Source organism: Lagopus muta, chromosome 4, assembly GCF_023343835.1.
Source record: "Lagopus muta isolate bLagMut1 chromosome 4, bLagMut1 primary, whole genome shotgun sequence".
Classification (NCBI taxonomy): domain Eukaryota; kingdom Metazoa; phylum Chordata; class Aves; order Galliformes; family Phasianidae; genus Lagopus; species Lagopus muta.
Window position 1 is genome coordinate 45849566 of NC_064436.1, and position 14527 is coordinate 45864092.

A 14527-nucleotide genomic window follows, 5' to 3' on the forward strand; every position below is an offset into this window, starting at 1 on the left:
AACTTGAAAAAGTGCATTTATATATAGATGAGTTTAGCTTAAAAGCATTGCTCCCTGTTGAGGTAGTACCCTTGTCTAGTAAGAATGTTAGCAAGCATTTTAGCACAATGCCTTTCCATTCAGTAATTACAGTAACAAAAATTGAACTGAAGAAAAACTTCAATAAATCTCCTACTTAAAGCCTGCAGCAGTCAACAGGATTTTTCTTTGATATTTTTTTCTAAAGTGTTTAATTTTATTTTGTATGCCAGTAGGAATACATATTACCTTGTTTTTGTTCAGTTGACCAGAGTTGAAATTGTTTGAGCAGATCAGAAGCTGTAGTAGGACTTGTAAGACAGGCTGTTCTTTGCTAAAATAATTATTACATTAGAGTAACCTATTCAGCTTCTAGTAACTCAGCAATTCCTACAGATCTTGTCTATTCCCAATTTCCTCGAGTAGTGAAATTTAGATAGCCACTTGGTATTAATCATTTAACAAATGATTGTTGCTAATTATGTCTGTTTCACCTTTAGCCTGATTAACTAATGGTAGAGGCATCGTTGACTCTGTCAAAGCTAATTATTGTTTGTAGGAATAGTGGCCTTCAGCTAGTCATTGAAGAGTTATTCTGTAACATAATATTAAAAATATATATTTTTATTCTTTTAGTGATACCTAGAAATAAGTTTTGAGGCAGAAGGGCTTTCTTTCTGACCATATATAAGAATTCTGTAGAGTTTATCTCTTGATAAATAATTATAATGTGAAGTTTAAAATGGAATTAGCAAATTTCACCAGAAATTGTAATGTTTGGGAATAAGTTACATTCTGTAATAGTTTTAATACACTGTGTATACAAATCCAAAAACAGCTCTAGTAAATCTAAAAAATTCCCTATGATACACAAAACCAGGTGAAGTATATTATAGGAACTTATTTACAGTACTTAGACATAAGCTAGATCTGGAAATTAATTTGTTAAATGACACTTTTATTTTGTAACTGTCAAGACCATGTGCTGAAAAAATACATATTTTTAAGTTACATGCTTAGAAGTCAGTTTTCATTTTTCTAACGGTCATTGTCTAGCCCTGAAGGTTGCAGGGAAGAGCTTTAAAATGCAATCTGTAACTGCTTGGAAGGCAGAAGTCAAAGGGAAAGAATTTGTCTTCATTCCCTCCTCCCAGCCCCCATCCTAGAGTCTTAATTTTCAATCAGTCCCCCTGTTTTGGGAGCCTTAGCTTATAGTTTTTGAGCAGCTGGCAATAATGCAAGCTGTCCACCAAAAAGCCACCATTTGAATTCTGAATAATTTAAAGATCACTTTAATTGAAGAGGCAAAAGACTTGTTAAGCAAAGAAAATCCCTGGTTCTTTTAAGTTCTTTAAGCACTGCTGTTGGGTAATTAAAAGAAGGATATTGATGACCCTACATTTGGTCACAATCTAGATGATTTTGTGTGAAGGAAATGCTCAATTAGAGAGATCTCAGAGCCCCGAATCTCTGGGTTCACAGTAGCGACTTATTAATGAAAGGTTAAGAGGAGCTGGCTAGTTTGTACCCATGACTAAAATAACTCACGTTGCTTTTCAGCTACCTTGCTTACAAAAACAAAGTATTTTAAAAATGCAGTCTCTATTTGTCACCACTGATTTGCTGTAATTTCCGTGCTGCTTCTTCCTAAAGCCACATTGCATTTCTGTTACAAACAACTAGGTGTAATGGTGGTTATAATGCCTTTAATAGCCATATTGTAGGTAGAAATATTAACTACTCAGGGACTAATAGAAAATAGGAAAATGGAGTTTATGAGCTGAATGCCTATCTGCATGAAGGCTTACTTGCAAACGGCACCCCGGTAAACTTCTGATTGTATTATGCATGACCATTGTGAATGTTACCAATATATGGCGATGAGAGCTCTATTTACCCTGTATTATTAGGCTGCTGAATGTCAAAGTATGTTGAATAAGGATAAATGAACTTTTTTTTTTCGCTGATTTGGACAGAGTGATTATTTCTAACGGTGCTACCTTCGTTACTGTGTTTGTTCCCTGTATCGAGTTCTCTCTTCAGGCTGGATGAATCAGGAGGTGCTGGTAATGAGGAAACTGTGTCATTCCTAGGGAAGTAGAAACATTTCACAAGGGGAGAAGCACCCGAAAGCAAATGCTTTCACTGGGAGAAGGAAAACAAAAAAAAAGAAAAAAACCACAACCCAAACCATCCTGCAGTTGTTCTTCATTACAGATTCGTTACAGATATCCGTTCAGGTTGTTCTGTTGGTAACAGTGTTTCGTAGTTGATGAATTTTTTTTAAACTTATTTCACAATGGTGTTTCAATCAGCATGGGGCTGAATTGGAAATGATTTTTTGCAAATTTTTAAAAGGGAGTCCTTGTATGAAACTGTTTCTTGACTTGCTCTGATGTGTGCATCTCCACCACGTGGCATTTGGGTAGAACATCTCTTATTAACTGAATGTTGAATTTATTTAAAATTCTTCTGCTTCAATTAGCTCATTAATATTTCATTAAGATTTATTATCTTGAAAGAGATTAATAAATGCTTGGCTCTTGAAAATACAGCAGACCATTAGGGGAAATTTAATGAAACACAGAAATTAGAAGAAGCAACACACGAAAGACTGAACTCGAGGTTTAGGTTTGAAATTTTGTGTGTATTGGAAAACAGTTTTGAACCGTATGAAATGATATTAAGTAATGAAAGTTAAGTAAAGGCTAACAGTCAATTTCAATAATTATATGAAGTGTCTTCATTTCTACTGTAGTTTTTTTATAACAAGTGTGCTATTATGCAGATAGGGAGACAAGCGTACTTTGTAACTCAGCATCTTTCAGTTGAAAATATCCAGACCAAAAAGGAATCGCTGGTGAGAGCTGCACAGATTGCAGACCAGTCTTTCCCTAGGCTGGGGCCTGTAATGCACGGCTGATTGTTCCCAAAGAAAATTCTTTTCTTGCCCAGGCAGCTCCTGTCATGTGACAGTATATCCGAGTGCCAGGAGTGGCATCCAGTTAGGATAGCTTAAGTTCAGGTAACTAAAAGAGATCTTTGTAGTTAGTTTTCAGTTCTATGGAGAAGGGAGCCATTAACAAATCCTCATTTTCGGAGAGCGGATCTTAAATGCTTTGCTGAAACATGCTTTTTCTCCTTGTTTATATCACTGATAGTTTCTTTGTCTCATGCTGGAAACTAGACATAGTAATTAGCTGATGATTTTTTCTGTTACAGTGCTTTAGGTTTGTGAATCCATTTTTTATGATCACGCTTAGAAACTGAACAAAACAGGAGTCAGATATCCGGATGCAATATAACTGATATTTTTAGTGGCTCTGTTTAAACTGATTTAACTGTACCAGTGCACGCATCTCACTCATCAACTGTAAATCTCTCTGCTCCTCTATGCTTGCAACAGGCTTTCTAACTTGTTGGGATATTCTGTGTGTTAACTGTGTGGTAGTTTTGCCCATGAGTGGTTTGGTTCAGTGGGGTAACAACAAATGCAGGGCACTTAGAGATTTGGAAAGTGATTCTTTCTATATGAGGCTAAATGTGGCAAAGAGAATACGCAACTAATTCCAAACATAAAAAGAACAATAAACTAGAAAATGGTGCCTAAATGTTGTGTGCTAGCCCAATGTAATTCATTTTGTTTTAAAAGGTTGCAGACTTTGCTTAGGAAGAACTTCTCAAACATAAAAAGCAGTAGCAGAAAGTGAGTCATTTAAGGGGTGGTAGCTTTCAAGATGGCAAACTTCTAAATAAAATAAATATTTTGCATCTATGCTAGATCTATGAAACAGAAAATGCATAAGCAATAATTTAACATAGAACTGGATATTAAGAAGCTGCTATTTATATGGATTCGATGATAAAGCCTGCAGAGGATTCCCTTTAATGAAGAGTTTAGGAAGATAGGGTTGCTGTGATTTTTGCTGTTGTAACATTCCTCTTCAAATATTTAAAGTCTGGATGAGAGTTGTTAAAATTCAGAGGCCAGCACTGTGTTCACAGGGCACGGGCTTTGGGGAGAGAAGACAGAAAGAACGGGACTTCTTTTTAAGGCTGCACAATTGTAAATACACGTATTTAAGAATATTTAACCACAACTGCTAAATTACTGAAGTTAATCTATTGTTGAATTATAGAATATTATTTAATACATCAGCATTGTTTTTCCTGACCTGACCCAGAATTGGAATGGACTCCAATATGATTTTTTTAAAGCGTTGTTAAGTTGTCTGTATTCCAAACTAATAAAATGTTTGTTAACTTATCTGCTAAGCCTTACTATTTTTTGCCTATGTAGTATTTTGGGGTGGAGGGGAAAGAATAAGAAAAAAGAACAAAATACCTCAAATTTACACAGCATTCTCTCCTCATTTCTAGTCAATGTTTGGTTGGACTGGGGGGGTGGGGGAAGAAGAAAGGAAAACAGTAATTTAACTCTAGTCCAAGAGTCACCAAACTTAGAGGAATTGCCTGTCTTAAAATTGTCAGGCTAGCATCAAGTCTGCGTTTGGAGTTACTCAAGCTTTTCAGGTCCTAATGCCGGTAAGCTCAGTTGTGTATGTTACCGTTATGGTTGGGTGATAATGTTGAAGCCGTTTGCACACCTTTAATGTGCTAGTTTTCTCCTTATGCACTTCCCATCTCGTTAAGGCAGACACCGTTTATTCACAAGGGAATCACTCCATTCGTGTAATTCCAGTATGCATAGGGCTCCGCCTCGAGATGCAGGCAGACCTGAACCCAGCGAACAGAGCACGTCCTGTGCTCTCGGGACCGTGGGGCTTGGTGTGGTACATAAAGAGCTAGCTTTTCCTCCTGCATGTGGAATGCTTTACAGTTCTTGGGTTATTCGAGTGTAGAAATCTTAGCACCTTCCTCGTACGGTGCGTGTGTGATATGTGTGTGTATGGTTTATCTGTGTGTGTGCGCCAACGCAGCGCGCATCAGACCGAGTGCATGCGGGAGGGAGCTCGGCCAGGGGCTGTGAAGCATTCCGTGTTGTAATTTCGCCTTGCAAAGCGGTATGATACAATGTTGCTGAGCAGAAAAGAGCACGATAGATTTAATGTAGCCAATTGTGTACTTTTGAAAAAAAGAGTAACTGTTCGGTGTGAGTTAATTTTGGATTTTTTCAGCATCTCTCTTTTAGGCTTTGTGCTGCATTCTTCTAGACAAATGCGTATTCCATGTGGGCCACTGTTCTGCTAAATGCTCTCAGTTCTCCTTTTGCAATCAAGATTATGTTGCTAAGGAGATTTTGCTTTTATTGGTGCCATTGATTTGTGTTAATACGTTTTGAATACCTCTCGGTATTCTTCCGTAGACAAGGCCAAAAGAAAAACTTCCCTGAGTTTCCCGATTTACATTACAAATGGAGCGGTGGTGTAATGAAGCCGATATAAAGTGGGCAGTTGAAAGGGAACTAAAGAAGGGCACTCAAGTGAGAAATGAAGAAATGTGCCGAGAGCGCTCTGCGGCCGCCTTCGGCCCAGCTGCAGGAGCTGGCTCAGGCCAGCGGCCGGGCAGCGCGGAGCCCGTGCCTCGTCCCCGCGGACCACCCACTCTCTGCGGAGGGCTCCCCGGATTACCCTGGCGCTTCCGACCACGGCGGGGCCGGCGGGCGGCCACAAAGCGGGGCCCCCCGGCCCCTTCCCGGCGCCCCGCCGATGGGGAACGGGGCCCCGGCCCTGCGGAAGCGCTGCGGGCTTCTCTAGCTCTGCACCCAGCGCGAGGGGAAGGGGAGCGGGGAATCGCATGTGGGACGAGTCTCTCCCAGAGCTTTGCAAAAAACGGTTTACAACAAAAGCAAAGGCAAGCCGTTCTCCCTTCCCCAACGACTAGCTTCCTTCGTGCTCGGAGGTGGTTCTGCTGGAGAACAGCCCCAGGAGGGCATCGGACCTCTCCTTCTTCCATGTTACATGGGGGGGACTCAAAGACCTGGTCGTTTTGTATAGGAGGAGGCTGAAGATTCACATCCAAAAGCCAACAAGTATGCCCATCCCATCCAAGCATGAATCTCCAGCCTGTGGTGACCTCAGCCCCACCCGATGTCAGGGTGACACGGCTGCGTGAAGGGCCTCGGCTGAGCAACGCCTGTGTTTGCCAAAGCAATGGTGGCTGAGCTGCTGGTCTTTAGAGGTAAGGACTCTACTGAACAGCATCCCAGTGTCACAGGAAGCCCCATTCCTTGTGCCAGTACCAGAGCCGGGATGGTAGCTGATTTCAACACCTCATTTGGGTTGTGCTTCTCTGCTGATTCAGTGGCTAAGTGATGGTAGCAGAAAAGTGCAGCCTTGACTCTTATGTTTGGCCTTTAGAGAACTCTATGTATTAAATGAGTTCTTGCTTGTGTGCCCATGAAGATCTGGATCATAGAATCACAGGATGGCTTGAGTTGAAAAGAACCACAATGATCATCCAGTTTCAACCCTCTGCCAACCACCAGACCAGGCTGCCCAGAGCCACATCCAGCCTGGCCTTGAATGCCTCCAGGGATGGGGCATCCACAACCTCTCTGGGCAATCTTGGATAGTTAATGAAATGACAGTGAAAGACATAATGATAGCTACTGTATCCAAATTCTGCAAGTGTTGTTTCAGCATAGCATCATACTTGCAATTTTCTGCTTTTCTTTATTAGCGTCACAGTTCTAAGTGAAATCCTTTGTAGTGTTCCAAGAATCTATCCCTAAAGACATTGTCTTTCATATCCTTTTCCATAGCTTTTCCAATACACATTATGTAAAAGGCTGGATTTTATATGAGATAATGAGTTTTGAGGTTAATGAGGATAGAGCCCAGCATTCCTACTGTATTGTGTGCCATTGAGTATACAGTAGAAATAAATTAAGAGAGGCAGACAATGTTTTAAAATCCTCTTTCATTTAGGCATTTTGTTTAGCATTCAGAACACAGCCACATTACATGATTAGCTGATTTTAATGAGTGTCCTCTAGTCAGTTAAACAAGTGTGTGGAAAACCTAAAAAGATTATATTTGCAGAGACAGTCTGTTTACATTGTTATACCTCAGCTAAGAGGATACTTGGCATGTATGATGCATCTAAGAAGAAAAAAAATAATGTGGAAGGCCAAAGAAACCTTGAAGACAATCGGATCCAGCCCATTCTCCCTTTCCCCACAATGCAAGCTCTGATGACTTAGTATTTTAATTAATGTCAACCCTTACCATCAGTGCTCATGGGAACAATCATTAAACCAACACAAAAACATTTTAAATGGCTGGCAACCTACCAGATACTGAGCTAAGCATTCCCATGGTAGAGTGGACGGTTTCATAGCCAATTCTGCTCTGGATTAAATACATTCTCTAATAGTACTGCCTTGAAAGCCTATTATTTTCATGCTAAACAATACAATATGGTTTCTAAGTTCTATTTTAAAATGTTTTTATATTTACTTCCCAACACTGGTATCGAAGTTATTTATATTGGTGTGGTTGAATTTTACTTTGTTGCTACTAAGACTTGTTTTTCTTTTTCCTCCTTTCCCCCCCATTTTTGTTTCCTCACTGCTAAACCAAAACCATGTTTTTTTTCTCCCAAATAATTCACATGATCAAGCACAGCCTAAACCAGCAGTCAGTTTCCTATGCAGCTCTGAAAATTGCTGGCTGAGTGACTTTTTAAAATGGGATTACTTATTTATGTTCGTTTGGTTTTGCACAGTAGGAAGTTGGGCACATCTCTGTCTATCCCGTGGGTACTCTGCCCTCCTCACTGCTGCAATGTTTGCTTACCAAGTATACCAAGCAGTTTGACCTCTCCAATTCCTCGAAGGCTTTTTCCCCACTCCTATCTTCTGTATTTCCTGTTTGCTTAAATTGTTTAAACATGGAGCTCAGTGAAGGCTGTTAGTGCTGACTGGAGCCACACATAATGTGGCCACATGTTGTGTGAGCTTTGCAACTTGTCTTATAATTTGCCTCAGGCCTGACCTGAAATACCCTTGCTATTCTCATTCTTGGCCCTTACTGAGAAGAGGCAGACACTCTTGTTTGCTTGGCGAGCATTGGGGAGGTCCAGGTCCCCAGATGTAATGTCAAAGCCCTGTGAATCTACCCAAGGAGGGGATGAAGATGAAGCCAATGGTGTGGAGTGAGGAAAGGGAAGAGGGCAGTGCTCATTCCTCTTTTGTGCTGCGTGTGGGGTGGGAAAACCCATCAGTGTGACATTGAGTGCTGGTGTATCTTTTCCATGGCGAGGTTACATGCAGCAAGGAAGGAAACCCAAGTGGGCAGATGTGGAGGAAACTATTCTCCAGTCTTTTCATCACAATTGTTCATGGCACTGAAATGGACATGGAAAGGGGGGAGATTTTGGTTTACATCAGTTGGCACAAAAAGGGCAGTGCATCTGAGACCAAACCAAGGATAACAGAAACACAGTGAAATGTTGAAGCTCTGAGAATTTATTCATTAGAAGAAATGCTTGTTGGACAGAGAATAAATGAGCCTGGAGGAATCTAAAAGATGGAAAGTCACAAGAAGAATGCAGGTGCACTGCTATCCAACAGAAGGCATTAGTTGGAGAAATGGATTTCAAGTGATGAGGTATTTGTTGCAGTGCAAGTGCTCACAGTGCAATGAGCTGTAGGACTGATGGGTTGACAGGGCTGGTCAGAGAGTGGAAATAAATTCAAGAAACCTAAAAAGGCCGTGGAAGCTCCAGCAACAAACAGTGCTAAAATAGTCTGTAAAGCGAAGAACAGACTAGAAAGGGGGAACAAGAAAGTTTTGGGAGGCTGGAATTTAGGGAAAGCATGTAAATTGAAGGGTTGGGAAAATCAGTGGATTTTGAGTGGGGGAAGACAAATAGCACGCATGCACACAAAGGGTAAGAAAAAAAAAGTAAAGAGGAAATTCCAAAGACCAGAAAGGAAAGGATTTAGAGGTGAAATGGCGAGAGTTATATGAATTAAAACCACGGGGAGATAAGAGACATCGTCACAGAGAAAAGGGCAAAAAAATGGATGATGGCCTCTCTTCATGAGTAACAACATACAATCTGTGTATGGTCTCTTTGGGAATATCTTTAAGCCTTCAAAACATGGACAGCTTTGGAAACTTCAAAGACAGTGATCACAATCTGTGTTTCAGTGTGTTGATTTTATGGGAAAAATGGGGACAACCGTTACTACTCCCAGTTAATGAATGTACTTCACATAGATTTTGTTGGTTTTTTTTTTTAAAGTTATGGGAATCTTGTCACCATGAAATGTATCAGATATTGTGTCCCATCTATCTCAGCAATCAAGACTCACAACACATTCCTGTGCTGTTTTTAGATCCTTGTCTGGCATCTCTTCATTCGCTGCCTAAATTCCCTAACGTTGGGAAATAGAATGGCAGAAGGGTAAAGGGACTGCGTTTACATTTCCTAAGCTGCCGTTAACAACTTTCCCCATTAAACTGTGATTTTCCTTGAGGATGAAGGGCTGTTTTCGAACACTCTGTAAGGATCTAATCACTCTTGGATTTTTTTCCTTTCTTTCAGTTTATGACCCATACTACAAATACATGCTGTAAAACCTGCGGTTGCTACAACGTCCAGAAAGTCTCTGGCAAAGTCATCATCTGTTACACGAAGGTGAAATCTGTTGCAGACAGATGAATAGTTTCTCTAGCTGAGGCATATAATTACACCAGCAGAATTTTCATGCGGATTTCTCCCCCAGGAATAATGAACAAATACACAGAATTTAGCGTGCCATGTCAGACCACTGGCTCAGGACAGTTGTTCAAAAGATCTAAAAGAGCTGGGGCCGGGCAGCTAAAGGCAGCTTAAAGTTGATGCAGCTTCACCTGTGACAAAGATCTTGCCTCTTCTTGTAATTCAACTATGAAGCGTCTGGTGCTCTCATTTACATGGCAAATAGAGGTTCTTATTTATAGAGCAAAGCGGAGAAGTTCAAATTAGTCTAGCAAACATTTTTCTGTGTGTTGTACAAATACATGTGTTAGAGTTGGACCTTGTTCCAAAGACCGTGCAAGTAGTTAAACAGGAGAGGCAAACAACACCTGATACAAGCATGGTATCCTGTTAGTTCCCTTAAAATAACGATGCTTCTTCACCATTTACCCCTGCTTGCTTCAAGCGTGCCAAAGCTAGCGATGCCTGTCACTGCTACTGCATACCAAGCATCCCTGTCACCCTCACAGCAAGGCTTTACTTTGGGATCTGTGTGTTAATCAACAGGATCTTTCTGCGGTGGCTTTTTGTTTTCTTTTTTCCTTTCTTTTTTTTTTTTTCCTTCTAAGAAGCAATTATCTTTCTCAGGTCTAGTATGAATAAAATGAAAGAGGAAAAAGACAGAACAGTTGGCACAAAAAGCCCAGGACAGTTTGTTTTTCTCCTCCAAATGCAAGGCATCTTGCTCCTGAGAAATTTTGCTTCTTTCTAGCATACAGATCTCTTGCTTTTCCCCATTCAGGTTAGTTGAATGTTAAAACTGATTTTCAAAGATCCTTTTTTCCTTTCTCCATAGTCAGCAGAGAACTGACTCAGCATCCCAACAACAATGCATTTAGAGCGGGCATTAGTTTTGAAAATGTTGATTCAACTCTGTGAGAGACCATGGCAACAAAGATAGGATGAAGACCTTTGAAGAAACCTTTGAATACTGTTTAGAAGAAGGAGAATGGATAGGAAAACAGAGGGAAGGAGAGTAGGATTCATTTGCTGCTTAGCGATGCTACCGTTTTAAGGAGCAGTACTAATTCCTATAATAGATTTCACTCCTGGGCAAAGAATGCTAGCAAAAAGCCTCAAATGAGTGCCACTTCCCATTGAGATAATGTCTAGGGTTGTAGGGAGGCTTTTTTTTCCCTGTGTTTGTTTTGACAAGTAGATTCTTTTGCTTTATCTCCCTTAAACAAGAGAAGTTTTAAGGCTTAAAGATTTGAGCCCTCTGAGAAATCAAAACTTCAGTCTTTGAGATTGTGCTAAGTATATTTACTCAAGATTTATGACAAATCCCACAGAAGGAAGGAGAATGCTTAATACAATTCAAATAGGCTGGAACTTACCATCTAAATAAGGACTAATCTACTGCCCGCCTGTGCTTCCCTAGGAAGAGACAGCACCACTCTTGGTGTAAAACAATAGGGGACTTTAGGGAAATAGAAAGTCTGAGAATCCTCCGTGTCTATTCAGGGGTTGTCTCCTTTTAACTGACATTTCAAAAGTTATGCCCGCTCATGACAAATGCAGTTTTAGGGTTTTGCAACTTTCATTCTTTTTATGATTTTCTGCCCGTGCTAAGAAATTCCTATAATACTCTATCTGCTCTAACCATAAATGTGGAAGAATTTTGATCAAAGGAGACTATTTTAACAGCTGTCTTTCAAGGCAGCATGTGCAGCTCTCTTGGCAGCTTCAGCTATTAAGTTCAGAAGAAAACAGAAGTCTTTGCATGTCTGAGGTGTCAAAAATATTGAATATATTGTCTTTCCTTTGGGATCTCAAAGCCACGGTCAGGCAATAAAAGAGCCCTGCAGCAGGAATCCTTGATTTAGTTCAAAGTGATCAGAATGAGTGCTTTTGTGTGGTGTTTTGTTTTCCAAAAGTGTTCATAACCTGCCCTATCCAGCTATTTGTTGGCAGAAACAGAATTTTATTTTCTTGGATAAATATGGTCTGGGATTAGTTACAGGAGAAAAGGAGGCCTGTTGCTCTTTTTGCCAAAGCAGAGAACAGGGACTCCCCTCCCATTACTTTTTCACAGCCAGGGGAAATGAACACTTCCATTATGCTGGACAATGAGGAGCAGGAGTAGCAGGTGGTGACTGCTACTAATCAGGAAGTTAAGTAATAGCAGTACTTGAGCACTTTCTAAAGGATTACTGTTTATGGGAAGATTTGTCCTCTATCTGGGCACCACTGGAAGGAAAACAGAGAAAGAAAGATGAAAAGGTGCCTATTGGTTACAGGTTTTCTATCCCCTCCCCAGCTCCTCATACACTTACACACGCAGTGCACTGCCCTCGCTCTCCTGCCCCAAATGTTCAAACTACTCCAGCAGACAACTGGTAAACCCATAAGAACAGATCCTTCACTTAATCCCATCCCTGATCCTTCACACACCAAAAAGTCCGGCTACAGTCTAGGCGCAACCTGCTGCTTGGCTGACTGGAAGGAACGTCGTTTCTTCTGGGCACGCTTACACAACAGTCAGTGACACATCACTCAGATATACAGATGTAAAAGTAGATCAAATTTGATACACAATTCAAATACCGAGTTCCAGAACTGCCGAACTCATGAGCTCCATCAGAATCCTAACATCCCACAAGCTGCCCTGGGATCCCAAGGGGATTCAGAGCCAGGACCCAGCAGGCTGTCCCATGGCATTTGCTGCTTTTTGCACAGGGAGAAGAGAGAGTCAGTGATGGACTCACAGTGACTTAGCACTGCCACACTCCTGTTGAGGAGAGGCTAGCGCAGGTATTTCATATGCCTTCTTAGCAAAAAAAAGAAATTAACCATGGGTCACAGCTACCTCAAGTGTGTTAGGAGCTCCTGTTTGGGGTTACCTTTTTAGATGGTACTCCATGGAGCTGACATTTTTTTAATTCTTGGATCAGTGCAGCCGTGCCAATCCTTCATGTCACGAACCACATTTTTGCAGGTCACACCTCTGACCTAATGTGATTTCTCCAAATGAATTGTGACCCTGGGCTTTGCTGTGCTGCCAGCGTGTCCTCGAAGCATAAAGGAGTGTCCTGTAGATTGCCAAGCACAAAGCTCTCTACATCTGCTACAACTCCTCCAGGACAAATCCTTCTTTTAAATACTGTTTGCTCCAGCCATTTTAGTGCCACTGTTTGCTTTCTGACGTGTTGACATTGTGGCTTAGCTTCCTCTGAACATTTTTGTCTGAAAGATCATTATTTTCCTTTCCAAGAGGCCCATGAACAGACTGATTGTGCTTCATCAATTTTAAATTTTGAGTGTCTGCCAATTGCTTTCTAATCTAAAGCCAATCAAAATTTAAGAAGATTCAGAAAACAGTGAAAGAGGAGCACATCCACTTCAAAAAGGTTACCCAACTGTTTGTTGTTATTGTTCCATTTTGTCTCAGACTCTATAATGATGGCTTTCAGCATCTTGGCTCCACTCACAGGCCCTTGTTTAAAGCCCAGTGCTGTACTCACCCTTCCCCAGGATTGGGGCACAAGCACGCTGTTGTGTAGCTCAGAGTTTGCATTCCAACCCATGCTGACTCCCAGTTCCCATCTCAGGAACCACTGTCAAGAGAGATACCTTCTATAGCTCCCTTTAGGAGAGTGAAACAGTCTAATACTGATAGGGCAAGGTAGAATAGCTTTAAACTGAAAGGGGTGAAATTTAGGTTGGATGTTAGGAAAAAACTCTTTACTCAAAGGGTGGAGAGGCATTGACACAGCTGCCCAGAGAAGTGGTGGGTGCCCCATCCCTGGAGGCATTCAAGGCCAGGTTGGATGGGGCCTTGGGCAGCCTGAGATGGTGAGTGGCAGCCCTGCCCACAGCAGGGGGTTGAAACTGGGTGGGCTTTGGGGTCCTTTGTAACGCAAGCCATACTATTGTTTTATGATATGATTCTGTATGTGTGTAGGGACTTCATTTTCACAGCTACTGATTATCATAGCATGACTTGGAAAAACTGTAGAAAGGCTGCGTGTTTTTGTAGATGTCTGGTTTTACTTGTTTTAATGGACCAAAGATCAGCTGATTGATTAGATTCACATATTTTATGAATAAGTCTCTAACCTAGCTTCATGCCTGGGAACTAATAAATTCCATTAGTACACAGAATAACTCAGGTCCAATGCTGCATTTCTTCTCAGGACTGTAATTATTCATTCTTTAATACCTTTGACATCAAGATGATCCCACAAGAGTGAATTTGATGAAGTTTCTATTAAAAAAACTGGGAACTTCAGCAGAAATCATAAGAAGAAATGTAAAATCATAAAGATGTGTCTCAGATTTTCAGGCTGAGCTGCTTTTCTTATTGTGGGAGCTACATCTTCTGAACAGGTATAGGTGAGCTGCTGGCCTCTGTGTTCATTAGGAACCACTGTACACATTGGAGGGTGGGCAGGGGAATTCCTGGTTTACAGGGATGCTCTGATTTCCCTGCAGGCTCACACTGGCACCTGAAAGGTATACTGCAATGGTTTGTAGTCAATTTTTGTCCCAAACTAAGTCAAAAACGATGATAGCTTTGATTTTGTATTTCTGAAGACCTTGTTAATTATCCATTTCACAGTTCATTTAAGAACAAAAGCTTTAGAAAAATATTAATTTTTGAAGATTTAAAGGCTTCCGTCTTGTGTCAATGGTTTGGAAGATATTTTGGCTTCAGAGTTAGAAAAACAAACAGCAAAATGGAGATTCTGATCATGTAAATGTATTAGATACTTTCACCATATTCCTCATACTGAATAAAAGAGCTTGGCAACAGACAAAAGACAAATATTACTAGCAGTTTACCAATTAACAATGC